A 27,930-nucleotide genomic window follows, 5' to 3' on the forward strand; every position below is an offset into this window, starting at 1 on the left:
GGGGTTGCCAGATTTCCAGAACTGCAGGTTGAGACAGCCAACAGAACTCAGCAACCAAAAAAAAAAAAAAACAAATTGCAAAGTGAAGCCATTTTTATGCAATTGAAGAGAAGTGGCTTCGCTCTGCGATTTGCTGATATACCAGCATACGAGCCAATCAATCAAAAATCACAAAGCGGAGCCACTTCTTTTCAATCCGGAACAGTGAATAGAAGTGACTTCACTTTGTGATTTTTAATTGGATCATATACCAGCCAATCAAAAATTGAAAAGTGGAGTTACTTTTATTCAGTGCGGAACAGTGGGTTCGGTAACTTCAGCCATGATTTTTTTAGAGGCAGTGAAGAACTCTGGATTGGTCTGCTGAACTCTGGACAGTCCCGCTCAAATAGGGACGTCTGACAACCCTGGCTCTACTTAACATGCTAATTAGAGGATAGGAAGGCATGCTTCATAGGGTTGCCCATAGAGTGAGGGTATCCTGTATGGAGTTTCCAAGGTATTTTTTAGAGCAAGCTTAAACAAGTCTGACTTTTTTCATATGTTGACCTTCAGAATTTTTGCTAACAGAATTTGTTTTAAGTGACTTTGGAAAATTAAATGTGAAATATTTGCATTTCCTTTCAGATTTGTAATGAGAGAAGGTAATGGTCAGTGCCATAGTTAATGGGGTTGATTAAAAAGAAGTTATGTACCTACCATAACGTTCCATGTTAGTTGTCTTCTTCGCGCCTTCTTTCTTGCTGGTTGGGTTCGGAGCCGATCCTCGGCTCCGACTCGGCCATCTTCAAAAGCTCGAGAGCTGTATACTGGCTCGAGGCCACCCCATATCCCATGATGCCTGGCGCTAGATACCCAGATCTTGTTTGGTAAGTCTAACTGCAGACATAATAAGGAAAGGATTCTATCCTGGAATATATAAAACCTCCAGAGAGGCTACTAGACAGAAGGGAATAGCCAGAGAAGACTCAGCCAGTGAAAAACCATAAGGAACTTTTCTCGGTCTACAAGAATAGGGGGGTGGAGGGTGGGACGCAAGAAAGAAGGCGAGAAGAAGACAACTAACATGGAACGTTATGGTAGGTACATAACTTTATGTTAAGTTGTCTATCTCGCCTTCATTCTTGCTGGTTGGGACAGCGTCCCTAACACCTAAAATCCTGGGTGGCTCATTGGAACAAACTCTTTAGAACAGTGGAACCAAAATCTGCTCTGTTTCTGGAAACCACATCCAACTTATAATGCGAAATGAAAGTATGTGGGTTGGCCCACGCAGCCGCAGCACAAATAGATTCCATGGGCAACCTAGCCTGAAAGGCCACAGAAGTGGCTAAAGCTCTGGTGGAGTGACCTTTTGGTTTAACAGGTAATTCTTTATTCCTCAGTTGATAGGTAAATGTAATGATAGAAGTCAACCTCCTGGACAAGGTTACTTTTGAGACTGGAAGACCTTGTTTACCCTCAGCATAAGAAAGGAAAAGTTGGTCCGATTTCCTGATATCTTTAGTTCTATGCAAATAAAAATGTAGTTGCCTGTGAACATCTAACTTATGCAGTTTATATTCCGCCCTGTTGGAGTGGTTGGGAAAAAACACAGGAAGGTCTATGGACTGATTCAAATTATTTTCTGAAGAGACCTTATGAAGGAAGGAAGGATTAGTCTTGAGAGCAACCCTATCATTGTGGAACACTAGGTACAGAGGACGGGTACAAAGAGCCTGCAGTTCCGAAACTCTTCTGTCTGAAGTAATGGCTACCAGAAAGAGAGTTTTCCAGGAGAAAAACTTCAAGGAACAAGATGCTGCAGGTTCGAAGGGAGGCAATATTAGAGAAGCTAAAATCAAATTTAGATCCCACGGAGGTGGAGGATCTCTCACTGGAGGCCTGAGCAGAGTGGTCCCTTTGAGAAAGGCTTTACATAGCTTATGCGACATGATATTATTTCCCAACAGGCCAATGTGAAAATTTGAAATTGCAGCTAACTGAACTCTAATTGTAGCGGAAGCAGACCCAGAATGAAAGAGTTCTGCAAGAAATTCCAAAATGTGGTGTATAGGGGCTGAAAAAGTGTCTATACTCTTAGTCTCTGCCCAGGAAGAAAAAACGTTTCCACTTACTAGCGTAAGTTTTTCTAGTGGTAGACTTGTGCAATGATAAAATAATTTCGTGCACAGAAGGGGAGATATCTGGAAGCCTGGCTGAAGTTGGAAGTGGAGCAACCAAGCAGTGAGCTAGAGAGATTGCAGGGATTGGTGCAATCCACCCGATTGATGGATCAGAAAGTCTGGAACTAGGTCCAGAGTCCAAGGCTGCTCGAGAAGATGATGATGCGGGAACAGGAACCATATTTGTCGAGGCCAGTAAGGAGCAGTGAGGATCATTTTGCAGCCCAACACGGTAGCTTTCTGTATCAGTTTCAGAATCAGGAGAAACAGAGGGAATGCATAAAGACGTCCCTGAGGCCAGTCGTGGACTAGAGCGTCTCTGGGGGAATGTCCGGGAAGTGGAAGGAGAGAGAAGAAATTGTTGCACTTGCTGTTGAAGGGGGTGGCAAAAAGGTCGCAGCAAGGCTGGCCCCATTTGCGGAATATTTGGTCCGCAACTACTTGATTCAGAGACCACATGAGGCATGAGAATTGAATTGCTCTGATCAGCCTGTCTGCTATGACGTTGGACTTCCCAGGGATGTGCATTGCGATCAGAAACCGTTAGGAAGAGATTGCCCACTGCCAGAGTCTTAGTGCTTCTCGACATAGGGGGTAGGATTTGGTTCCGCCCTGCTTGTTGATGTACCACACTACTGACATGTTGTCTGTTTGAATTGCAATGGTCCCGGTAAGAAGAGAGTCCTGAAGAGCTTGCAATGCTAAAAGCATGGCCCTCATCTCCAAGACGTTTATATGCAGGTGGTACTCGTGAGGTTGCCAGGTGCCTTGGACTGTCCTGCCCTGATAATGCCCCCCCCCGATAGGGAAACGTCTGTGGTAACCATAGCAACTGGGGGGGGTACAAATGGTCTGCCCAGGGGCACTGATGTGGAGACCATCCACCATGCAAGGTGCTTTTTGTATGCGTCTGTGATCATAATCGTGTGAGACATGGGAAGCTGCTGGAAGGACCATTGGGTGAAAAGCAGCCACTGGAGAATCCTCATGTGAAAATGAGCTAGAGGAACAAGTATGATCGCTGCTGCCATGAGACCCAGAGTTTGGAGGACAAACCTGGCTTGAATTCTTTTGCATGCTAATAAGACCTGTACATGTTGACGAATCACTAATACCCTGTCTGGTGGAAGGCTCGCTGACATGTCTTTTGTATTTAAATTTGCACCTATAAAGGTGATAGACTGACGGGGCGACAATGCAGACTTTTTGAAATTTATTGAGATACCTAGTCTGGAGCAAGTCCCGATAGTGTAGTCTCTGGCTAGCAGAAGGTGATGCATGGTGGTAGCAGTAAGGAGCCAGTCATCTAGATATGGAAACACCTGGAATCCTTGCCGTCTCAGGTGAGCGGTAACTACTGTCATACATTTGGTGAACACCCTGGGGGCTGTGGTGAGACCAAAGGACAGAGCTCTGAAATGGTAATGGCTGGCTCCCAGCCGGAAGCGAAGGAATCTTCTGGAGCGTCTGTCCATTTTGACATGGTAGTACCCATTCTGAAGATCTATAGAGCACATCCAATTGTCCTGACCCAGAAAAGGCATAATGGACTGTAGCATGACCATCCGAAACTTCGTTCTTTGTACAGACCTGTTCAGTCTGCTGGGATCCAGAATGGATCTCCAGTCCCCTGTCTTTTTTGGTACCAAAAAGAACCTTGAGTAAATTCCGGATCCTTGCTGGTCTGCTGGGACTTGCTGGATGGCCCTTTTTTTAGCAGTTCTGAAATTTCTTGTACTGCTTGATCCCTTAGATTGGGTGGAACATCTGGAAGGGACTTGTTTAACACTACGGGAGTGCAAACAAAGGGTATTCTGTAGCCTCTGGATATAACCGACTGTACCCATTTGTCTTGTGTTATGTCTTGCCAGGCTCTTGGGTACAGCGATAATCTTCCCCGACTGCCTCCAGAGGTGGGCAGTCAGGCAACCCTTCAGGGATGCTGGAAGGGCTTCTCAGAGATGGATCCTCTGCTGCCCTGGTTTTACGGACCCCTCTGCCACGAGGGCGGCATCTATTATTGTTCCCTCCTCTGCCCCTAGATAGGAACTCACCACGTGTGTCCGGCAAGGCTCCCTGGGATTTCCGGAACCACATCTTTCCACTCTTCTGACCCTTGGGATATGGTCTGGAAAGAGTGGTAAAACGGACTCCCACGGCAGAGAGAGTCTTGCCTTCCTGCTCACACCTGGTAAGGGTGTCCTTCACCTGTGATCCAAAAGAGAGGAACCATCAAAAAGGGTGTTGGTGAAAGACGCTCTGAAAGGTTCCCCAAAGTTACATAGCCGCATCCAAGCGTGTCTCCTTAGAGCAACACCTGTGCCCGCGGCTCTACTCGCACCATCGGCTGCATAAGAAATGAGCCTCATGGAGGAGTTCACCACTGAATTAAGAGTCGCCAGCTGGGAGGCTGCCTTAGCCTGGGCCCCCTCAGCTGATGGATCTTGTAGGGTATCTCCAAGCTCTTTAAGGAGATCCCTTTGAAGGCGGGTAAAGTGGCACAAATAATTCAGAGACCTCATAGAAAAGGTTGCTGAAGAGAAGATCTGCTTCCCATATCTATCCATCGTCCTGGACTCCTTGTTAGGGGGATGGACAGATGAAGAAGTTTCAGCCAACTCCTTCTTTGTGGCCGCTGCTACCACCATGACATCAACAGGGACACCTTTGGTCAAAAACTGTTTATCCTGTGGTGCAGTTATGAATTTAGCAGGTCTTCTGGGGGTCGGTTCCACTGTGTCTGGAGCTGACCACGCCTTCCGAGCCACCACAGACATCAGTGGGTCGAAAGGCGGAGACACCCAGGAGGTGGAAGGTCAGGATCCAAACGCATCCAGGAATACCGACTCATCCTCGGAGGGGCTTAGGGTAGTCCAGTTCCCCCTCTGCCTAAGCATCTCAAGGATGTCTGAGAAGGAGACATCTTCAGAGGGGGATCTCGGGGACCCTTCCGAATCCTCTAAGTCAGTATCTGATGTGACAGACTCAGGGGAGTCAACATGCTTCCTCTTGCATTTCCTCATATGAGATGGCTCCTCTGAATGATCAGGGGAGGCGTCGGAAGAGGAAGATACACCCAAGGGGGTGCCCTGGAGCATTGGTTCCCCACACTTGGGGTCTGGAGGAGGGGCAGAGGCAGACTCGGGCACCATAGTGGGAGGAGCCGATAGGGATGATCATGGAGCTGACTCAGGGCCAGCACACTCCTCATGACCTTGAAGGCATCCCTGCTTGGATGCCGAGAAGGCTCCGGTTCTGAAGAGACCGGAATCCCTCTCCGCACCGAGGGGGATGGCTCCGAAGCCGATGCAGGAGCCGAGCTCACCTGCGCGGAAGCTCTGAGGGGAAGAACGAGGTCGGACAAGGGTCCGACGCCACTCACCCCCTCAGAGCCAACGAGGGAGTCTCGGCGCCCAGACCCTTCCAAGGACGGTACCAAGAAAGTGATCGGAGCCGACGGAACCGAAGGAGAAGGTATCGGTGCCGACGGTTCCACAACTCGAACCCCAACGAACTCCGGCTCCGAGCTCAAGGGAGGAGTCGGAGGAGGAATAACTGCAGACATGGACGGAGCCGACATCTGATGAGGGGGGCTGGACAACATTTTTGCTAGGGCCTGTGATTTTAACAGCCTACTGACCACGTCTTGATCTGATAGTCTTGAGGACCGATGACTATGCTCTGATTGGAGCAGAGGAGACCTCGGAGCAGAGCGTATCGACTCCAGGGAGGGAGACCTAGATCTCTTTCAACTCCCCGACAGCTCCAGAGAGAGAGTCTGAACCGACTGGGAGACAGGTAAATCGGTTCCGGCCAGAACCAAGGCTGAAGGAACAGCTTCACCAATCGACTGCTCCGAACTGGGAGGCGAAGATTTAGGTGGCTTAGAGGCCTTCACGGGCTGAGCCTTAGCCAGTGAATCCTGCTTAAATAAACCCCATAGGATTAACTTATTTTTACGCTCCTGCAGGACTCTTGGGCTGAAGGCATGGCAAACCGAACAAGAGTCCTGCAGGTGCATGGCGCCCAGACAATAGACACAAGAAGTGTGACTATCTGTCAGAGACATCTTCTGACAGCATGAGTCACACTTCTTGAATCCGGACACCTTGGTATCCTTGGACATCCCTGAAAAAAAAAATAGAATACCAAGGACAATACACAAAAAATAGGATAGAACAACTAAAACACACACTAAGTTACTACACCCAAAACACAGCCAAGAACACTTACAAGCTAAATAAAACTAACTAGGTAAATGCTAATTTTTTTTTTTTTAACAGAGAAAAGGAAAAGGGTTAGCCTCTAATTTAAATGGCTACCTAAGAGAAGAAAGTGAAGGGGGAGGTGAAAACTCTCTAAAACTCACTAAAATTAGTTTTCTGAAGGGATAGGGGAAGGATCAAGAAAGAATTATAGATACAACAAGTATATATATATAGAGAAAGGTTGTAACTGCTATAAACAATCTACACTAACAAGCCTAATAATTTTTATCAAAACGGATAAACTAATGAAAATATACGACCTGAGCCAGTAAGACAACCTTGCAGCAGAAGCGGCAAACGAGATCTGGGTATCTAGCGCCAGGCATCATGGGATATGGGGTGGCCTCGAGCCAGTATGCAGCTCTCGAGCTTTTGAAGATGGACGAGTCGGAGCCGAGGATCGGCTCCAAACCCAAGCAGCAAGAATGAAGGTGAGATAGACAACTTAACATCATTGGTTCTGGAATGGACTTTCTCAGAGCCAGTTGTTCTTCTTGGCACCACCTGTGTGTCCATTTTGATACTGGAGGTTTTTTTTTCTCAATGTCAAAGTCTTTCTTAGATCTGACCATTCTTTTCTTTTCTGCTCCAGATATTTGTGTCTCTGCACCAGCTTTGATTCTTAAGTTCAGTGTTGATCGACAGTGATGCTACTATAGGTTTATTTAAGCTTACTGTCTTCCTGTGCTCCTTCCTGTTATGCATCTTGATGTTGGCTTCAAATTTTCAGGACATTTTTATTAACTTTTATGTTGATATTGGTGTTCTCATGGCTGACTGTCCCTCTCTGCACCAGTATATGCTCATTTGTAGCACTGACACCCACCACCCTATTAAACAAAACTGTCTCCAGTTATTTATCCCAGTGTATTCCCCTCCTTCCTTTCTAAAAAAAAAAAGAATATCTTTTGCCTTCCTCCTCCAGCTTTTAGTAGCAGTATATTTGTGTGTGTGTGTGTGTGTGTGTGTGTGTGTGTGTGTGTGTGTGTGTGTGTCTGTGTATCTGGAGTGTTTCTCCCTGGGCCTCTGCTAAAAACTGGCTTTGTTCCAAGTCGGATTTTCCCAGTTAACAAATGTTAAATAAATAAAATAAATAATATATATATAGGTGCACTTCACATTCTTGAAGTACTGAAATCTCGAATTTCAGTATCTCGACACTAAAATATCGAAAGCCCAGTTACGCGAAAGTCCACATAACCAAATCCGAAAAATGTCGAATCAGCGGTTGTGGTGGTGCGCTGTGTTAATGGATAGCTGGAGATTCAGATAAGTGTTTATATGTTAAGGGTTTTAGGTAGGGATTTTAGTGTATGTTAGTGTGTTGGGAAGTTGTAGGTATAGGTTACGGTATGTAGGTAAGAGTGTGAGTGTGTAAGTGTTGAGAATGGTGGTGTTTGTACGTATGTGATGTGTGTTTTTATGAGGGGAATGTAGTGTGTGTAGTGGTGGGTTTAGTATCTTTGTCTTTTTAGTGCAACCTCGGAGTTGGTATATATAACTAGCAGGGGGGGGGCACAGCCTCCCACATGGGGCCCCCTCCTTATATGTAGGGTAGGTTTGTGTGTGTTTTGATTGTTTGTTGTTGTGTGGGGAGGAAGGGTCTATGTGTGTGTGTTTGTGTGGTGGAGGGTGTATTTAAAAGTTACGATTTTGAATTTCGCACTTTTGGGGTTTTGGCATTTTGAATTTTTGGCTTTATAGTATCGAGATACTTAAATTCGAGATTTCAGTATTTCGACATTATAAAGTGAATCCATATACGTTATATTGTATTAAATTATACTATATGATATTACACTTTCACGGGCAATCTTAAGGGAGTGGTTAGGGAGTTCAGCATTGAGAGCACCAGCAATTCACTTATTCCATTTTAGTGGTGGCCAAGCTCTGTGTACTTTTCCTCTTTAAACTGTCTTAAAACTGTTATGATAGCATAGAATGTGGGCCTTCCTGTACAAGGATGACTTTGGTTTATGGCAGTAAGATGGAGCTACTTCATGTAGCTAAGTTTTCACACAGAGTTGTCCGATATATATATATATATGTATATATATATATATATATATATATATATATATATGTATATATATATATATATTTTTTTTTTTTAGGCATAGACCACGTACTACCTCTACTTACCTCATGGGTAATATATCAAGATAGTTCAGGTAACTTCCTTTGTCTAGTAGATCATGAGGCTTCTTCACATGTTCTTCTGCAACAGTACACTCCTCCAGTTTACCATTTGCTTTCTCACAAAGAACTAGGCTCCAATTCCTTTACGATACCCAGACTCTTCTTTGATTTTCTTTTATACAAAATTGGTGCCAATTTATATTCCTTGAAGTGCTGGTTGTCCCCACTTTTTATACAGCCAGGAGGTGAGAGCATGAGATTGGTGAAGTCTCAGTTTCTCAGAAGCCTGGTGTACACATACTTATAGCATATGCATTGTACCCCATATACCCAGTTAATCATCAGTCTAGTGTCCATCACTTCCCACCGGGTATTAGGTTTATAGGTAGGTACTAGGCTATCTGCCCTAGGGCCAATGTAAGCCTAGCCAACAAGGTTCCATGGTTTTCTTCTCCCATGGATGCTAATTACCTGCGCCTCTGTCTAGCAGGGCCACTGAAGTGATTCCCGGGGTGAATTTCCTATTACCCATCCACACATCGAGATTTTTCTTGAAGAGTGCTAGTGACGAACTCTGCTTGACATAGATATGTAGCTTGTTCCAGAGTATGGGAAGTCTCTGGGACAGGAATCTATCCCTCCAGTATGTTCTGTTAATTGTGGTGACAAGGTTTAGGTCTCTAGAGCATGTGGCTCTGAGGGATTGGGATTTCTTTAGGTGTAGCATGTCCAGCAGCTCAGGGTTTGACATAGCTTTGTATGTTAGGCAGAGATTACTTCAGAGTAGGTGATATGCTATGGAGTAAATCCAGAGAATTTTGAGGTGGTCAGCGTAGGGTAATGAGTCCCATAATCCTCTTTGTGAGCTATTTTTGTGGCCTTTCCAGCTGCTGCAGATGCCTTGTAAGGTACATTCCAAATGGGGTGTTGTACTCTATAATGGGTCTGATGAGAGCCGTGTAGAGGGGGACAGTGACTTCTTTTTCCTGGATGAGAACCCTTTCATGATGAGGTGTGCCACGTAGAAGGATTTCCTGACTACTGTGGTGATGTGATTATCAAAGGAGAGGCTATTGTTCACTAGAGTCCTGAGGTCTGTTATCATGCCTTCATCATTAAGTCGGCTGCCGCATATGTGGTAGTCCATGGGTAGAGGGTTTTTACCAAAGGGGATGACAGTGCATTTTTGGGTTTGAGCTTGAGGCCATGGCTCTGACACCAAGCATCACTCTGAGAGGCGGTCATCTGTGAACTTTGTCAGCCAGAGGCCCTCTGTGTTTGCCTGTACTTCAGAGAAGTTGATCCCAAACAGGAGGGGACCCAAGACTGAACCCTGTGGTACTCCACTTGTCACAGGTTTGGAGTCAGAGTTGAAGTCCACAATTTTTACAGTGTGGGTTCTCTCTGTGAGCCAGTTGGTGACCCATCTTGTGACGTATGGATTTATACCCAGCTTGGTGAGTTTATCTATGATACTAGAATGGGGGATGGTGTCAAAAGCCTTGGCGAGGTCGAGATAGGCTGTGTGGACTTCCTTACCCTCGTCCACAGCTTTGGTGACTGTTTCAAAGAATTTGATCAGGTTCAGGAGACATGATCTGCCCTTCACAAGTCCGAACTGGGTGGGGTACAGAGTTTGGGAGGTTGCCAATATCCTTGTTTGAGTTCTATGATAATACGTTCCATAACCTTGCAGACCAGGCTCGTCAGACTAATAGGGCGATAGTTACCAGGGTCTGTGGTGACTCCCCCTTTGTGGAGTGGTATAACTGTTGCTGTGCACCATTCAGTGGGTACAAAGCCTGTCGAAAGGCTATGATTGAACATGATGCTTAGGTGGGGGGGGTTAGTTCATTCTGAAGTTCGTGTAGAACACAGGGATATTGTCCGGTCCCATGGATGCTGTGTTCTTGGATTTCGATACCGCAGTTTTCACCTGTTCAGTTGTGATTGCAGGGACACTGCATTCTTCCGGTATGGATATGAGCCCTTTAGGAGGTGGGGGGGGGTGAAGTTGCCACTGAACCTATTAGCCAGGATGTTGGCGATATCAGTTGGTTCCATGAATTTTGTGCCATTGTGCTGTAACTCAGAGGAGATCTGGGTGTTGCCATTGAGATTCTTGACATAGCTGTAGAATGCTTTGTGGTTGTCCTTAGAGTCAGTGACAATCTTGTTTTCATAGGTTGCTTTGGAGGATTTTTATGAGGGATCTCAGCTTCTTGCTGAGGCTGACCAGGGAGCTCCTCCACTCGTGGGATTTTATTCTCTTTTGCAACAGTTTCTTCCTTCTGTTTTAGAGTTTAATAACAGGGGATCACCAGATTGGTTTCCTTTTTTTTTTTTAGAAGACTGCGTCTTGGTTCTGTTAGGGACAGCACGATCCATGCACCCGTGTAGGTGCTTATAGAGTGGGTTTGTACAAGATTCAGCAGTAGTAAGTGCATTATCCATCTGCATGGGTGTTGTGAAATTGGCCACTTCTGCCTTAAGAAGCCCAAAGTTGGGTTTGGAGTAATTTTTTACTGTGGTTTCCTTAGTGGGGAGTGGGGGCGGGATGTGGTCGGATCTGACCGAGGAGTTGACTTCAGGTGTGGAGCACCTGTCACTCATGTTAGTAATTACTAGGTCTAGGATATTATTGCCCCTGGTAGGGTTGATCCAGGAGCATTGGAGTTTATGAATTCTAGGAAGCGTTGAGGAAAGGAGTTGGTACGAGAGTAGTTTTCCCAGTTAATGGTGGGGTAGTTGAAATCTCCCAGTATTAGCATGTTAGGTTGGACCCTGATATTCTCTATTATATCAAGAAAAGAGGACTGGGAATCCTGGGGCATGGTGGGGTATCTGTAGCAAGCTACAATATGGATTGCAGTTTTGCCCAGAGTTAGTTGCACTTGGATAATTTCGGATGGATTATGTTGCGCAACTAGCCTGGAGGTGTGGTTGTCCTTAATGAATATGGACACACCTCTGCCCTTGGTGTTCCGGTCCTGGTTTGATGACCGAAAGGTATGGTATGAGTTATATCCTGGTAATGCAGGGGTGCTATCTGGAGCCTTGAACCAGGTTTCAGTCACTGCACAGATATCGATATTCTCCATTTTAAGGAGGGACTCGAGTGCGTGCATTTTGAGGTTTAGACTTCTAGCGTTGAGAATCCGACGTATTGTGTGTTTCTGTACTATCCTTTTCAACTCTATCAAGGAAGGACTTGCCTTTGAAGGTTAATCAGTCAAAAAGGGTCTCTACTACCTTTCTCTTGCCTGGTAAACGTGGTCACTGCTATTGCAGCTGACTAGTTTTACCGTTCTACCGATGTTTGAATTACACTTCTCACTTTATCATTTCCAGGGTTTTGTTGTTCTTTCCCTATGTACTAGTTTCCAGCACTTAATGCCATTTATCTTGGAAGTGACAACACTGCATGTTTGGCCCTCACTTGGTACATTATCTTCAAGCTTTTACACAGTTCGCCTTGTATAACAATATGCACAGAGATGCAGGTACTTATATACATATACACCTCTGTTTTACTTATATTACAGCCATCATGGACACAGCCTGTATTTCCTTTGACCTACTGCAGTAGACAATTAGAATTTTGTCTGATCATTGGAGATTTTGCTGTATGATCTGTTTATTTATTGCATTTGTTTACCAGGATAAGTCCACTGGGCCTAAAAGAGCCCATTTTCAGTGGAGGCCCGGGGAGAAAAGCTCCAACGAGTTACATAAAAAATATAAACATTAATTAGTGCAGAAGCAGAAACAGTGTTACAGATAGTAAATATAGTAACATATACAGAATATATACATAAAAGCAGGAATATAGTTTGTTTGATTACAGCAATATATACAGAAAATATACATTAAAGCAGAATTCAATGAATTCACTCAGATTGATATAAACAGAGATCAGTATTATTCTACCAGAATCAACAAGTGAAGATAAAAATAAATATGGAGAAAATACCATCAGTCACTAGTAGCAAAAGACATAGGAGTTTAGTAATCATGTAAGGAGAGTGAAAAGGTTAGGTTATAGAGCAGGAACATAGCCAGGAAGAGTTGAGATGATTTTTCAGCATTTGTTTGAAGGTGGTGGTGCTGCCTGTGTTTCTTATAGAAGGCGGAAGTGAGTTCCATAGTTTGGCGACGGTGAAGGCATAGAGGAGTTGACCAGCAGGTAAGGTGGGCTTATCTACCTTTAGAAGTAGATGATTTTCAGATCTTAGATGCCTGCTGGAATGGTATTTGGCAAGTAGAGTTGAGAGAGCAGGACAGTCTGTGGGACTGTAGATTATTTTGTGCACAGTAGTTAGTTGGATGAATAAGAGATGGTGGGAGAGTTCCAGCCACCCTAATTGTTTCAGTGACCTACAATGGTGGGATGAGAATGCGGCCTTGGTGGCAAATTTTGCGATTCTGTTGTAACACATAGCAAGTTTGGATTTTGTAGAATTTCGGATATTAGTGAAGAGAGGGGCACCATAAAGGAGAGAGGGTAATAAAAAGGTAGTTGCAAGGGTTTGTCTAGTAGAGAGGCTAAGAAAGTGTTGGTGCCTGTAGAGCATACCAAGCTTTTGGTGTGTTTTTTTTTTTATGTTATTGTTTATGTGTAGGTCAAAGTTAAGGTTTTCATGTATAATAATGCCTAGTAATTTAGTGTGTGGGACAACTTCTCTAGTAGTATTGTCTTGGGCTTGTATAGTGAAGAGTTTTTTATCAAATGGAGTGGTTTTCCTAGGAGTAAAACTTACTAGTTTAGTTTTTTTGGATTTAGGCAAGATGATTGTTAAGCATCCAAGATTCAGTAGATGTGAGGGCATTCTGGGTAATTTGCTGGAGTTCAGAGCTGGAATTTGCAGTGCATATTATTGTAGAGTCATCAGCATACTGGATTACTGAGCATTGTGGGAGAGTGGTGTGAAAGTTGTTAATAAAGCTGCTAAATAAGAGAGGACCAAGTATGGAGCCTTGGGGTACCCCTGTGGCTGTACTGAGGAAGGGAGAGTAAGACTGTTGCCATTTGGTGGATTGCTGCCTGTTGGAGAGATAGCTGTTGTACCATTGTAGGGTAGGGGGAGAAATGTGGAGGGTAGATAGTTTAGAGAGTAGGATAGTGTGGGAAATGGTATCAAAAGCTTTGGAGAGGTCAAGGAAAAGTGAAGCAATTATTTTACCAGAATCCTGTGCCCGGTTAACTGTATCAAGGAAAGATAGGAGGGCGGTAGTGGTGCTGTGTCCTTGTCTGAAACCATGCTGAGTGGGTGATAAAATTTGATTTTCATGCAGGTGGTTGAGGAGTTGGGCATGATTGCATTTTTCCAGTATTTTGGAAAGGGGTGAGAGAATTGCTATGGGTCGAAAGTTTGTGGTGTCTGTGTTGGTGCCACCTTTGTGTAAAGGAAGAATGAATGCTTTTCTCCAGATGTCTGGGACAAGGGATTCTTTAATTGATCTGTTAATGAGTATGCTGATGGGATAAGCTATAGAGTTTGCTGCTAGCTGCAGGAAGTGTGGGGGTAGATTGTCAGGGGCCAGAGTACAGGGCTTTAGTTTAAGTAAAAGTTTTTTTATTGTGCTGGTGGGTATGGGGGAGAATTTTAGGTTAGGGTTAAGGGTAGACTTGTTTTCTGGGATGATTTGGTCATCAGCTGTCTTGGTGGTGCTGTTGTTAATTGTAGGAAAGGTGGTGGTTAGGTTAGCTATGGTGTCAATGAAGTAGGAATTGAAAAGGGTAGCAAGTTCAGTGGGAGTTTTTTTGTGGGTCAGGGGATGGATTGCTTTGAGAGCCTGCGTGTAATAGTTGGCTGATGGAAGACCAGAATTTTTGGGGATTATTTTTATGTTGGCTTTGTAGGTGGAAGTAGTGGTCTTTTTTATCAGTAGTTATTAGACGTTTTGCCTGGTTACGGAGTTGCTTGTAATGTAGTAGAGTTGAGCGGTCTTTGTTTTTCTGCCATGATTTCCAGATTTTATCCCTTTCTTTGGTGGATTTTGAGAGCCAGCATACATTGTTATGTTTTATTCGTTTCTGGCGGGTGGGTGCTTGCCTATTTAGGATGTCTAGAAATGCTGAGTTAAAGAATTCAGCAGCCTCATTAAGTGGTAGGGATTTGAGAGTTTTCCAGTTTACTTTAGCTAAAGTTTCATTAAATATGGATGATTGGAACTTAGTAACATTTCTGGTAGATTTGTATTGGTGTTGGCCTGTGGTTGGAGTAGTTTTGCATATGATATATGCTGGGTGGTGGTCACTAATGGTATTAGGTAGTATGCCTGCACTGATGACATTGAAAGGGTGGGATACTAATATCCAGTCTATTGTGGAGCCCCAGTTGTAATTTTTGCAAGGTCTAGTGATGTCCTCAATTAGTTGGGAGAAGTTGTAAAGATTTATGTTTTTTGAGGGGTTGTTGTGGCCTATATCTAGCCAGTCGATATTTACATCACCTAGAATGATGGCTTCATTATCTATATTTTGGGAAGTCCAGGCAAGTAGGTTTTCTAATATTGGTATGTTGTTTCCTGGGGGAATATAAAGAGCAATTATGCAAATGTTTTTATGGTTGTTAAGTTTTAATATAGAGATTAGTATTTTGGCTGGGGAGAAGTATGGAGTTGGTTTTGAGTAGGGGTTTAATGTGTAATTGCTAGGGAAAAGTATTGCTACTCCTCCTCTCTTGTTGAGTCGATCGACTCTCAGGCATGAGTAGCTTGGGGGGAGAAATTCAGTGTCTTTTATATATGATTTCAACCAGGTTTCAGTAGCTGCTATAATATCTGGGTTGTACTTAGAAATCCAGGCATGGAGTTCAGGTATCTTGTTCTTAAGGTTTTGGAGATTTATTGTTGATAGCATAAGAGATTTGCTAGGTTTGCTGGAGCTGAGGGGGGCTGGTCCTGGGTTGGGTTGTACATCACCACACTGGGAAATAGTACTTTGGAAAATTGTGTAGGTTATACTTCTCAGTTTTTTCCTAAAATTGGTGTAGCTGCTGCTGGTGGTATGATAAGGGGAGTGCCTTTGGAGAGGTAGAATTTTCACTTTGCATAGTACAAAGGTATTTGTGAATAAGCTAGGCTGGATGTCTGAGTAACTTGATAATTGTGGATTATGGGTGCTGGTCATACAGGTATGTGCAGGAGGTATGTTGGTTGCCTGGAAAGTTGTGATTATTGTTAGGAGAGAGAGTGTAAGTGAGAGAAGCAAGATCAAAGTAATAGTTGTGATGGACATGATGGTGGTTGAGGGCAGTGTAATAAAGAATATGAGCAGGGTAGAAGTAGTTTAGAGGATGGAGTACTATATGGGCTTATTTAGAAATGGGTGGGGAGGTAGAGTACAGTAATGAGGAGGTATAATAGGGGAATAATTAGGGGGGTTATGGGATAGGTGGAAGAGAAGTATGGGAGGGGTCAGGGTAGGTATAAGGTTGATATTATGGGGGGAGGGTGGGGATGGGGGCAGGGAACGGGTTCAGCCCCACAGGGAGAAGACCTGAAAAAATTATCAGTTTAAATGTGAGTACTGAGCTTAAAATATCAGCATCTAACAAAAGCTTAATTGAAGTAGCTCTGGAATACTTTAAAACTGCCAAACAGCCCTGTTTATGTGCCTGCAGTGTAAATTAGAGAGAGTTGTGATTAGTCTAGAGACTTTGCTGAAATTAAAAACAAAATTTACTAATGTAAACAGTAAAGGCTTGGGACTGTGTGTGTGTGTGTGTGTGTGTGTGTGTGTGTGTGTGTGTGTGTGTGTGTGTGTGTGTGTGTGTGTGTGTGTGTGTGTGTGTGTGTGTAAGGCTGATTCAAGGTATTGGCCCAATCTAGTGTCAGTTGGCTGGAACCCTTCACTGATGTTGTGCATACACCTCGTAAGCCTTAAAACCTAACAAAAACTAAGTTGCAATTCACCTATTACAACAGAAAAGCTCTAGGGTGTCTGGTTCTTGCTTCCTGTAGTTTTATTTAGTTACGTTAGTCAGCTTCAGTGAATGAAGTGGAAAATGTGTACTGTAGTTAATCCCAAGTGGGGGTGGGGGTCACGCATGAAAGAAACCCATGCAACTATTACAACAGAAAAGCTGTAGGGTGTCAGGTTCTTGCTTCCTGGAGTTTTATTTAGTTACAATAGTCAGCTTCAGTGGATGAAGTGGAAAATGTGTATTGTAGTTAATCCCAAGTGGGGGTGGGGGTCACGCATGAAAGAAACCCATGCAACTATTAGAACAGAAAAGCTGTAGGGTGTCAGGTTCTTGCTTCCTGGAGTTTTATTTAGTTACGATAAGTCAGCTTCAGTGGATGAAGTGGAAAATGTGTATTGTAGTTAATGCCAAGTGGGGGTGGGGGACATGCATGAAAGAAACCCATGCAACTATTACAACAGAAAAGCTGTAGGGTGTCAGGTTCTTGCTTCCTGGAGTTTTATTTAGTTACGATAGTCAGCTTCAGTGGATGAAGTGGAAAATGTGTATTGTAGTTAATCCCAAGTGGGGGTGGGGGTCACGCATGAAAGAAACCCATGCAACTGTTATAACAAAAAAGCTGTAGGGTGTCAGGTTCTTGCTTCCTGGAGTTTTATTTAGTTACGATAGTCAGCTTCAGTGGATGAAGTGGAAAATGTGTATTGTAGTTAATCCCAAGTGGGGGTGGGGGTGGGGGTCACGCATGAAAGAAACCCATGCAACTATTACAACAGAAAAGCTGTTAGGTGTCAGGTTCTTGCTTCCTGGAGTTTTATTTAGTTATGATAAGTCAGCTTCAGTGGATGAAGTGGAAAATGTGTTTTGTAGTTAATCCCAAGTGGGGGTGGGGGACACGCATGAAAGAAACCCATGCAATAGCTGTGCATGCACAACGAACGTAGGAGCAGGGAACCGAAAGCAGTAATAGGATGGAAAATAAATGTGAGTTAGATAAAAGTTGAGAGATGGTTTAAAGATGGTGCCAGGATTTCCTGTGAATTCCTTACATCGTGTATCTGAAAACCCCTTTTCACAGCCATCTGCAACGACAGAAATAAATAGCCAGCTGCAGGTTCACTGAGGAGTTCTAATGTAGAAATTACAACCATATTCCAATTGTCTTTTCAGCTGGTACAATTCATTATTTTTCCCTTCTCCAAGCAACAGCTTGATGCTTGAATCCAAGATCAGCTGACATGGTTCATAGTTGTATGCAGATCTGGTAATATTACATTATGCTATGCTTATGTCCATAGCTACCTATGTCTGCTTTTAGACTGTGCTCCAAGCCTGTACACTGTGTGTCTTGGTCAGCCTGGATGGCCTACATATCATCTGAAACCTATTTAATGTCCATATTTGTTGCCCAAGTTACATTATCTAAAATTGTCAGTGTACCTTTTTCCTTTGTTTTTGACATTTAGCATTTTTCCCATTTACTACTTCCTTATGCTGCCCTATTTTTCATCCTGTGTAGTCTTCAGCAGCTGAGCAATACAACGAGGTTGTCAGCTATGACATCACATTCGTTCTTATTGTTGACCTCTAGGATACTACTGTCAGAAAGACGGTTCCCTTCTCTGACTCAGCTTGTCTAGTGTGAGCATGATCTTTGAAGTTTTCTTTTAGATCAAGAGTAATTAGGGGCATCATCTGTATACATACCTCCTCCTGTCATAGCTATGATGATGATGATAATAATATGAGTCAAGGGGTTTGGCATGTCTGCCTAAGACATTGAAATTTCATTGGTCTTCTCCGTAACTATGACATATCACTTATTAGGAGCCACCCATCTTGATGAGCTTGGGACTCTTTATATAGAGGACAATGGGCTTGTTCTATAGACTGGTTCTATCACATATGAAAGGTAATGTTACTTAGCATAATGATAAATGTGTAAGGCTATGCCCTCCTTTCTTTATGACCTACAGTTCCTGCCCTGAGTGCTTTTGTTTGTTTGGGATGTTCTTTCAGAGAGGTTTGTTTCGTTCATGATGTTTCTTCTTGCTTGATCCACTTTAGCGTTTGTAGCTTGGGAATGTTGTAGGTACTGAGTTGTCTGAGTCCTGTCCTCCTGGAATCCTATGGATAGAGAAGGATAGACATGGTGTCCTACATTATATATCTATAGATATCAAAAGGCAGAATTTATGCAAGTACTGTGCTGACCAGCTGTAATTTCAAACCCTTGTGTTGTGGTGGTATATTTTGCACCAGATCATTGATGTACAGATATACAGAAGATTTGATTTTTCTGTAATTGTGATGTTCTCTGTTGACCTTGTTCAGTCTGCTAGTGATAGCTTGTAATCTCTCAAGCTCCTGCCATGAATACTTTTTGATAGTATTGCCATGGCAGCAGTTCAACAAGTTAATACTACCATTTAAGTGATCACCAGTGCTTATTGACATCAGAGCATAAAACAGCAGTTCTCTTCTGCATGTTTTTTAGACTTACCACCTGCTTTATGTTGTACTTTTCTGTGCTAGATCACTTAATGAGAGCTTTGACAGTGTTACCATAGCAGCAACTGATGGGTTGCAAGCTGTCATTATGTAATCTGTTATTAATAGGGCAGAGCAACAAGTTGCAAGGTTTGCTTTCTTATGAATGCCTTTTTCTTTGCTTACTCTGACCTTGTGCTGTACTTTTCAGTGCTGCTAAGTGATTACACTTGCTCAGTGACGGCTTCTAACTTGTCAAACTGCTGTCATGCCAACATAATGATACCTCAGGATAGCGCAACGTAGTTAATTGTGACACACATGGTTGAATGAATCAGGGGTTGAATTGAAAATTATATATTTCCTACTTCCATAACAATATGTTCTGGATTAGTACAGTGGATTACAGGTATGTCCTTCTATTCACATGTTGCAGTATTCTGTACAGTTGGGTTTTCTCCTCTTGCTACCCGAACATTTGGCCAGTTTGCAGTCACTGTATGGTGAGTGGGACGTCTGACATGGCTAGCAGAGTATGGCCCATAAAAGTGACATCTGCGCACACCTGACTCCAGAACCTCTGTGCTGCCAGTCAAATGTGAGCTTTTCCTGTCTTCCCAGCCATCGGATCCTCGAGAAACTCAGATAAGTACCCTGTTGGGGAACCTTTTTTTCAGTCATTGTATGTTGGTGGCTGTTCATGTCATCCAGAAAGGACAAGTGTAAGTGTGGCCGTCAGATTCCAGACAAAGATGCCCATGAACTCTGTCTATTCTCTTAGGGCAGGCCTTGTAGTCGTGTGATTTGCCCAATCTGCCAGATGTTTGTACCTAAGATCTTACATAGCAGACTTCACGATCTCTACCTGTATCTAGAGAACCAACGTCTGAAACAACTAGCGTTGGGTATGGAGGGACTTCCGACTTGCCTACTGAACCGCTGAGAAAAAGGTCAAGACCACAAGGCCTGCTACTGTTGCTGCTCTTCCGCCATCCGACTTTCAACCTGTGGCTAACATTGGTCTCGACGAACACTCAGGCCCTGCCACCTTGGTATAGCAGGTACCATATCGGAAGTCGCAGAACCCTGTGTGGAAGGCACGTCCATGGAGGCCCTGTGGAACATCTGTCTCCGCAGAGGGGTAACCAAGGCTCTTAGCAGACCAGCCTGATCCCTCTGCTCCTTTGCAGTCGTCTGGTCCCCTGTACAGACGTCCGCTAAGCCATCACTTAAAAAGTATGAAAAGATAAAACATACTTCTCCTGTTAGGGAAAGTCAACCAGATTGGCAGGCTTTTTCACAAAGCCTCTTTAATGCATTCATGGCCTTGCGGCCTACTTCTCCAGGGACTTCCACAATCCCTCCTCCATTTCTGAGCCCTAGGCCTAAGGCCTCAGACCCCTCACAGGTGGAAGAGGAGTACTCTGATTCTTCCTCAGAAGAATCCCTCTCTTACACCTCCCCAACTCCCTTCTCCACTTGGATATGCCTCGAGAGAGGAAGAATCTGCAGAACTTGATTCCCCTGCAGATGATTTCACCTTTGGGGAAAGTTCCATCTATACTTCTAGCCTTTCTTGATGCCTTCTCTGCAGCATACTTGAACCCAGATTCCCAGCTTCCAGCCCCCCGCAGACCTGATAGGTTTTACAAGGTCCCGGACTCAGCTAAATTCCTGGTAAAATCCCCAGCTGCAGACCCAGCCACCATCTCAGTCTCCACTCACAAGGCTTCTAAATTACTGCCCTCTACCACCCTCCTCCCTACTGACAAGGACAGCGAGGCCATGGAGCATCTGGGTAAAAAAGTGTACACTTCTGCAACTCTGGCTTTCAGAGCAATCAGTAATAGAACACGGGTACTTCATGACCTGGATCATCCCCCCAAAGAGCAGGGGTATTCCCCAGCCCCCAGAAGAACAGCTCCACCTCTTGCAACCAGTTGTGGACAACCTTTGGGCCAAGGCACCTTCCAGCCTGCCCCACAGGCTGCTATGGGAAAAGGCTTTTACTTTAGGATCTTTCCTAGTGCCAAGGAAAGATGGACCCTGGAGGCCAATTCTAGATTTCTCACATCTGAATCTCTCCCTGCACATACCCACATTCAGGATGCTTACACTGCCAACTCTCTTCCCTCTAATCCTTCCTCAAGGGTTCCAGGCCACCTTGGACATCAAGGATGCCTACCTCCACATCCCCATAAGGCCCAGCTTCAAGAGTTTCCTCTGGTTTTCAGTGGCCTCCTCACACTATCAATTCTTGGCCTTGCCGTTTGGTCTATCTGCAGTACCCAGAGTCTTTACCAAATGTCTGGCACCAGTGATTGCCTTCTGCAGAACTCAAGGGATCCAAATCTTCCCTTACCTGGATGACCTACTCATCCAGGAAGACTGCAAACAGTCCCTCTTGCTCCAGTTACAGAAAAACATTGCCCTCCTGCAGTCCCTAGGGTTTCAGACAAATTTCCCAAAATCCCATCTGGGCCCTACCTAGGACATTGTGTTCCTGGGATGCAGAATTCAGACAGGCATCATGAAAGCCTTCCTTCTACCCCAAAAGGTAGAAACCCTGACACAATACATACTTTTTGGTACAAAAAAAACAAGGAAATAAACGCAAGGCAGTACCTCAGGCTCCTGAGCTACACGGCTTCCACTATGCCTATGCTGCCTTTAGCAAGACTTCACATGAGGAAACTGCAGTGGTACCTCAGGTCTGTTTGGACACAACACTCACACCCTCCTGAAGTACAGGGTGCAACTCTTGCCCTGCCTCAAACAAGAGATCCACTGGGGTTGACCCAGGTGATGTTCAACCCACTCCAACCATGGCCACCAACACAGGTCATGTACACAGACACCCCAGATCTCAGTTGGGGAGCTATGTTGGATCCTCTAAAAGTGTAGGGAGTTTGGCCAGAACCACACATGAAGGAGTACATCAATGTAAGGGAAATGAGTGCAATACTACTGGCCTTGAAGGCTTTTCAACCCACGCTCCAGCAGGGACTCCTAAAGCTTTTCACAGACAATGCCTCAGTACTGTGGTAACTCAACAAGCAGGGGGGAGCCAGATCTTATATACTTTGCAGACTAGCTCTCCTTGTGTATGAACTGGCCACCAGTCAGGGAGTTTACTCTTCAGGCAGTATACATCCCTTCCAACAGAACTTTCAGGCAGATTCCCTCAGCCAGGTCCATGACAATGTCCCAAGAATGGATGCTACACAGGGATGTTTTCTTAGATCTTGTCTACTGATGGGGTACACCTCAAATAGACCTGTTTACCTCTTCCATGAACAGGCAACTTCCCTCCTCCTGCACCAGACTGCTAGAACCTCTGGCAATGCCAACAGATGCCTTTTTAATCTCCTGGAAGGGGATGTTTCTCTATGCATTACCCCCCCCCCTCCGCTTGTTCAGAAAGTCCTGCTGAAGATCCAACAGGACAAGCCTAAAGTTTTGCTGGTGACTCCCTATTGACTGAGACAGCATTGGTTCCCCCTCCTCCTCCAATTAGCCAAGGGCAATTACCACAAGTTACCCCTCAGAGTGGACCTTCTCACACAGGACAAGGGAACCTTAATCCACCCACAGTGGCAATCTCTTCATCTCACCATGTGGGTGATAGAATTTTAATTCCTTTCAGGCATGTTTACAACAAGGACATGCTCACTGTCCTGCAGTAGGCCAGGAAACCCAATACCAGGAGATCTTGTGTATCCATGTAGAAAAGATTCTCCATGTGATGCCTTAGAAGGCAGTTGGACCCATTGCAAAGCAAGGTCCTCCTAGTGCTGTCCTACCTGTGTGAACTTTTACCGACAGGGTTAGCATTCTCCTCCATTAAGGCCCATTTGTCTGCCATTTCTGCCTGCCTATATCTGAAACCCCCTTTAGCTTCCGGGTTGCCTGCAAAATTGTTCCTTAAAGGGGGTACTTCATCTCAGACCACCAAGGAAGCCCATTCCACCTGCATGGGACCTGAACTATGTTTTAGAGAAGCTCACACTACCTCCCTTTGAGCCAGCATCCAAAGCTTCCCTAAAACACTGCACATGGAAGACTGTTCTGCTGGTCTTCTTAACCTCAGCTAGAAGATTTTCTTGAGTTGCAAGCTTTCATGGCTATCCTACCTTTCCTCATCTTCCACAGAGATAGGGTAACCCTAAGAATCATCCCATCCTTCATGCCCAAGGTGGTTAATGACCTTTCCTTAAACCAAGCCATCAACCTGACCACTTTCTTTCCCAACCCACAGGGTGACAGTGAGAGAGTACTTAATTCCCTTGATGTGTACAGACAGCTCAGGTCCTACCGGCACAAAACCAAGAACATCAGACAGGCTGACCAATTGTTTCTCTCTTTCCATCACAGGGCCCTGGGGAAGCAGTAACTAAGCAAACCATTTCAGCCTGGATCTCCAGGGCTTTTACCTTTTGTTACACAAACCATAGTAAACACTTACGAGGCAGAGTTAAAACCCATTTCACTAGGGCGATGGCCTCATTTGGAGCCTTCTTCAAAGGCCTGGACACCTCCACTATTCTTGAAGCTGCCACTTGGTCTTCTGTACACACTTTCACAAAGCATTACAAAATAGACCAGATTTCCAGGTCCAGGGCTGGATTCTCCAGGGCTATCCTCCATCGTTTCCTGGAGAATTCTTCTAGGCCACCACTCCCTTCCTCACAGTGAACTTTGGCACTCACCCGACTGTACAGAATGCTGCAACATGTGAATAGAAGGACTTGGAAAAGTTGTGTAAAATCTTACCATAACCATAGATGTCCTTCTCTTCCATGTTGCAGTATTCCTTCCCTTCCACCTACCCCTCCTGATATCAGGCATTTCCCTTCTTGGATGGCACAGGGCTTGCACTACCTTCTTTGGGACTGGGTTTGACTGGGGCACTCAATTCTAAAGTCTGGTGCGAGCAAACATCACTTTTATGGCCCATGCTCTGCTAGCCATGTCAGACACACATCATACAGTGCCTGCAAACTTTTGTATACTGGCTGGACATTCAAGTAGTAAGAGGAGAAAGCCCAGCTGTACAGAATACTGCAACATGGAAGAGAAGGGCATCTATGGTTATTGTAAGATTTTACACAACTTTTCTTTCCTGATTATATGAGCTAAAGCACAATACTGAAAATTGCCTGAACATATTTAAATGTAGTTGTGGCACAGTGGCTAGTGTTGTCACCTCACAGCAAGAGATTCCCTAGTTTGATTCTCGGTTGGGGTGCCTTCTGTGTGGAGTCTGCATGCCCTCCCTGTGTTCACATGGGTTTTCTCTGGGTGCTTTAATTTCCTCCCACATTCCAAAAACATGCAGTAAATGGACTGGGCACTCTAAATTGGCCATAAGTGTGAGTGTCATAGTGTTCATGTGAGTGTGTGGTGTGGAAGAACTGCCATGGCAGGGCTAGCCATCCAGTGGTATAAATCTTGGCTGTTGAGACTGAAGCAGATCCACTTTTGAAAATACAGAATTATTACAATTTTTAGTGTTGATTCAGCTGCAGCTTTTATCAAGACTAAAAATATGAGTATTACCTTACCACCATAACTGGTACTGTTGCAAGATAGGCTTTTCTGTTAATGGCGGGGAGAGGTAGTTCCCCTAGCACTCCTGGTAAATCTGCCACTGACACACATTTATGTTTTCTTGACAGAGGCTGCAGTTAAACACGTTTCTCAGTTACATATTGCATACTGTACTGTTCTGGAAAGGAAGTCAGTCTGCAGAGCAGGAAATCCATTCTTCTTCTCAATGGAAAAATAGATTTTTGGTTGATTAATGTGATAGGTCATCACTTTTCTGACTATGATATACCACAGTGAAGGTTTGTGAAATGCAAAATTAGAGCAATTTAGAGCACTCGGACACATTTTGTGTTTGTAGGTAATGAGTGTATGATTCAGTGTGTGTATATATATATATAGTGTTACACTTGTGATGTGTCTGTGTTTGTATAACACTTTAAGCGACTACTTCATACCAAACCGCTTAATGTTCTTGGAAGGCTAAATTTCGAAGTGACCCCACACCCATAACCTCCTTACCAGAGCTGCTGCAATTACCTGTGACTTTTGCTACCCATATAAACATTGTATAGACATCTGTCCCATTAGGCTACAGATGCAATGGAAACTTCAGGAATAAAACAGTATGATGGAATTCCCACACAAATTGTATAATAGAAGGATGAGTTTAAATGATGTTACATTTCACTTGTCATGAAAGGAATCTAAAACAGGTTAGCAAGAATGAAAATCTATTGGATGGTTTAATACAGAAATCAAAAAACTTGAACAAATAGAAACTGTGATAATGAAGGACATAGTACAGTTGTGTAAGTTCTTACCGCAACAGTAGAAGTTCTACTTCTCACTGTTGCAGTATTCAATCCCTCCCACCTACTTGCCTTTCTTTTTCTGTTTCACTAATGCTGACCGACGGGTTTTTACTTAACATCCCTATCTCCTTCTGTTTCCCCTTCCTGGATGAGAGTGTTACTGTTTCTTTGGGGTGCTCTAGTTCTCCTGGAGTAGTACCTTTCTGAAGATTAGGCATCTGTGTGTCACATACGTACATTACACCTTGCATATAGGACATCTGTCTGACATATGAAGGCCTGGAAGGTGCAAAGACTTTTGTATACTAGTCTGATGTTAGGTTAGCTTTGGCAGGATATCCCATATATGAAGAATTCTGCAACACTGAGAAGTAGGACATCTGCTGTTGTAGTGAGATCTTGCACAACTGTACTTTATAACATACTGTTCATCTGTAGGGGGAAAAAAACTTCCTCAATGTTATACTGAATACTTATTCATGAAACAGACAAAAAATATCTTTAAAAACAACACATATGTAAAGTTTTCTTTGATTTCTGTAGGCTTAGTGCTTTTACCGTGCTCTGAACTACTGTATTATTGTGGTATATTTTATAAATAATAGATACTTTTTGGTATGGATGAAGTGTTGGAAGTTGACATAATGATTAAGGTGTTTAACTTGCAAACACAAGGTGCACGGTTTGATTCTCAGCTTTGGGAAATAGAGATAAACTTAAAAAGATCAGTGGGATTAATAGTCTAGTAATTACCTATAAATCTACATAATGACTCTAGTCTTTCCACCTTGTAAGGGTAGGTTTAGCATAATAGTTAAGCTGTCATACACACAGGGCACATGGTTTAATACTGTCAGGTTATTGGCTAGACATAAAATGGCTCTTCAGAGCAGCTAGCCTAGTATTTACCTCTGAACCTATGAACCTAAATGTATTGTTGTGGCAATATACTTTTTAAATAGTAAAATCTTTTTTTGGTGTGTACTCACCATATTGTTTATTTTTTGTTGATTTGGACTTTTGCAGTTGATAATTGCTTTGATTTCCTTTTCTGATATCCCCAGCTTGATAAAGTTTTTCGCAAGTCAGGCACCAGTCTATAAGATCAAGCTCATCCCCTGCATTGTTTATTTTGCCCTTGTCCATTGAGTGAGCGCAACCTGAAATACCAAAGTTAAAAAGAGCATATAATTTAATACTTGCCTGATTTAAGGGAAAATCCTTCTGTCATTGAGGGATGGAGAAACCACCCGAACATGAGGTCCAGTAGAGCCAAGTGGTATTGTCAGTGTACTTGGTGGAATGCTTTTTCTACATCTAGGCCACGAATCATTTGAAGATCCCATGCCCAAGCGACATATATCTGAAGTAGCGACATCGGAATATTATAAAAACTCTGTCGTTCCTTCCCCAGTAAATCTACACTGATCACAAAATATCAAATATGGCAAGAATGAAGCTAAACATTTCACCAAAATAGCCATACGAATCTTATAGTCATGGTTCAAAACCAGTATGGATCTTTAGGAGGAAGGCAGAAGAAATCTTCACCTACTTTCTGAATGACTCGTTATTGCTTCCCTACTGGCCTGTGGTAATATCTTTGGCAGGCTACAAACCAAACAGCTTAGGCTACTGCAGCAGAGATCTGTTAGACCATCTACTGTTATGAAACATTTACTTACAAAATTCTACTTTCATAAGTATTGCCATTTTTTTCTAATAGTTTTTGACTATTCCTACCAAACCATCAGGTCCAAAAGATTTATTTCCCTTTTGTGTTAAACAACACTTGTTCCTTGTGAGAAGAACCATTAGCATATGATTTTTCTCACTTGTTTCCTTCGAGAGATTAAATGTTTACATAGGGCCTGCACATCTACTTTATGCATTTCTGGGATATAGATGTGAACCATAATAGTCTTTGAAAATGTTCATTTGCATAACCTGACATCCCCCCCCCCCCATGTGAGTGGGTTGTCTATTACTGACATTGCAGTGCAGCAGTAGGAGTACTTCACTCCTGAGTGGGCCATCCTTCAGATAAGTCTTTAAACTGAGGCCCCATCTGCCAGAGCTGGTGGTAGCTCAGGTGGCTGCAAAAGATACCACATCACTTACCAAAAACAGTAAGGGAATTAAGTGTTTTGGCCAAATTTCCCTCGCTCATTATAAATACCACTGTGGATTTCCCCTAAAGTCAGGTTGTGGCACTAATGTGGTTGACAACAGAAAGATAGGTAGCGAGATAAAAATGTAATTAAAAGATAAAATAAAACCGTATTCTAGTGGTGGTATCATCTGTTAGTCTATTCACCATCTTTCTACCGTCTGTTGGCATAACGTAAATCCCTTTCACAGCTATTTGTTAAACAGTAGCTTATCTACATAAATATGCAAGTCTTTCTAACCATCATCTCCCTCCCTTTTGTTTGCCATATATATATATATATATATATATATATGTGTGTGTGTACAGTGGATATAAAAAGTTTACACACCCCCTGTTAAAATGCCACATTTTTGTGATATAAAAAATGAGACCACAATAAATTATTAATTTCAGTTCATTTCATTT

The 27,930-nt window shown here is 43.6% G+C and overlaps 1 protein-coding gene across 3 annotated transcripts in view; it reads left to right on the forward strand.

Moving 5' to 3' along the window:
* GNPTAB (N-acetylglucosamine-1-phosphate transferase subunits alpha and beta) overlaps window positions 1-27,930 on the forward strand; it is a 1,418,669-nt gene that overhangs the window by 1,156,763 nt on the left and 233,976 nt on the right. The gene's annotated exons all lie outside the window — the stretch shown is intronic.

Source organism: Protopterus annectens, chromosome 11.part0 (genome assembly GCF_019279795.1).
Source record: "Protopterus annectens isolate FY-2018-M chromosome 11.part0, PAN1.0, whole genome shotgun sequence".
NCBI classification, from domain to species: Eukaryota; Metazoa; Chordata; order Ceratodontiformes; family Protopteridae; genus Protopterus; species Protopterus annectens.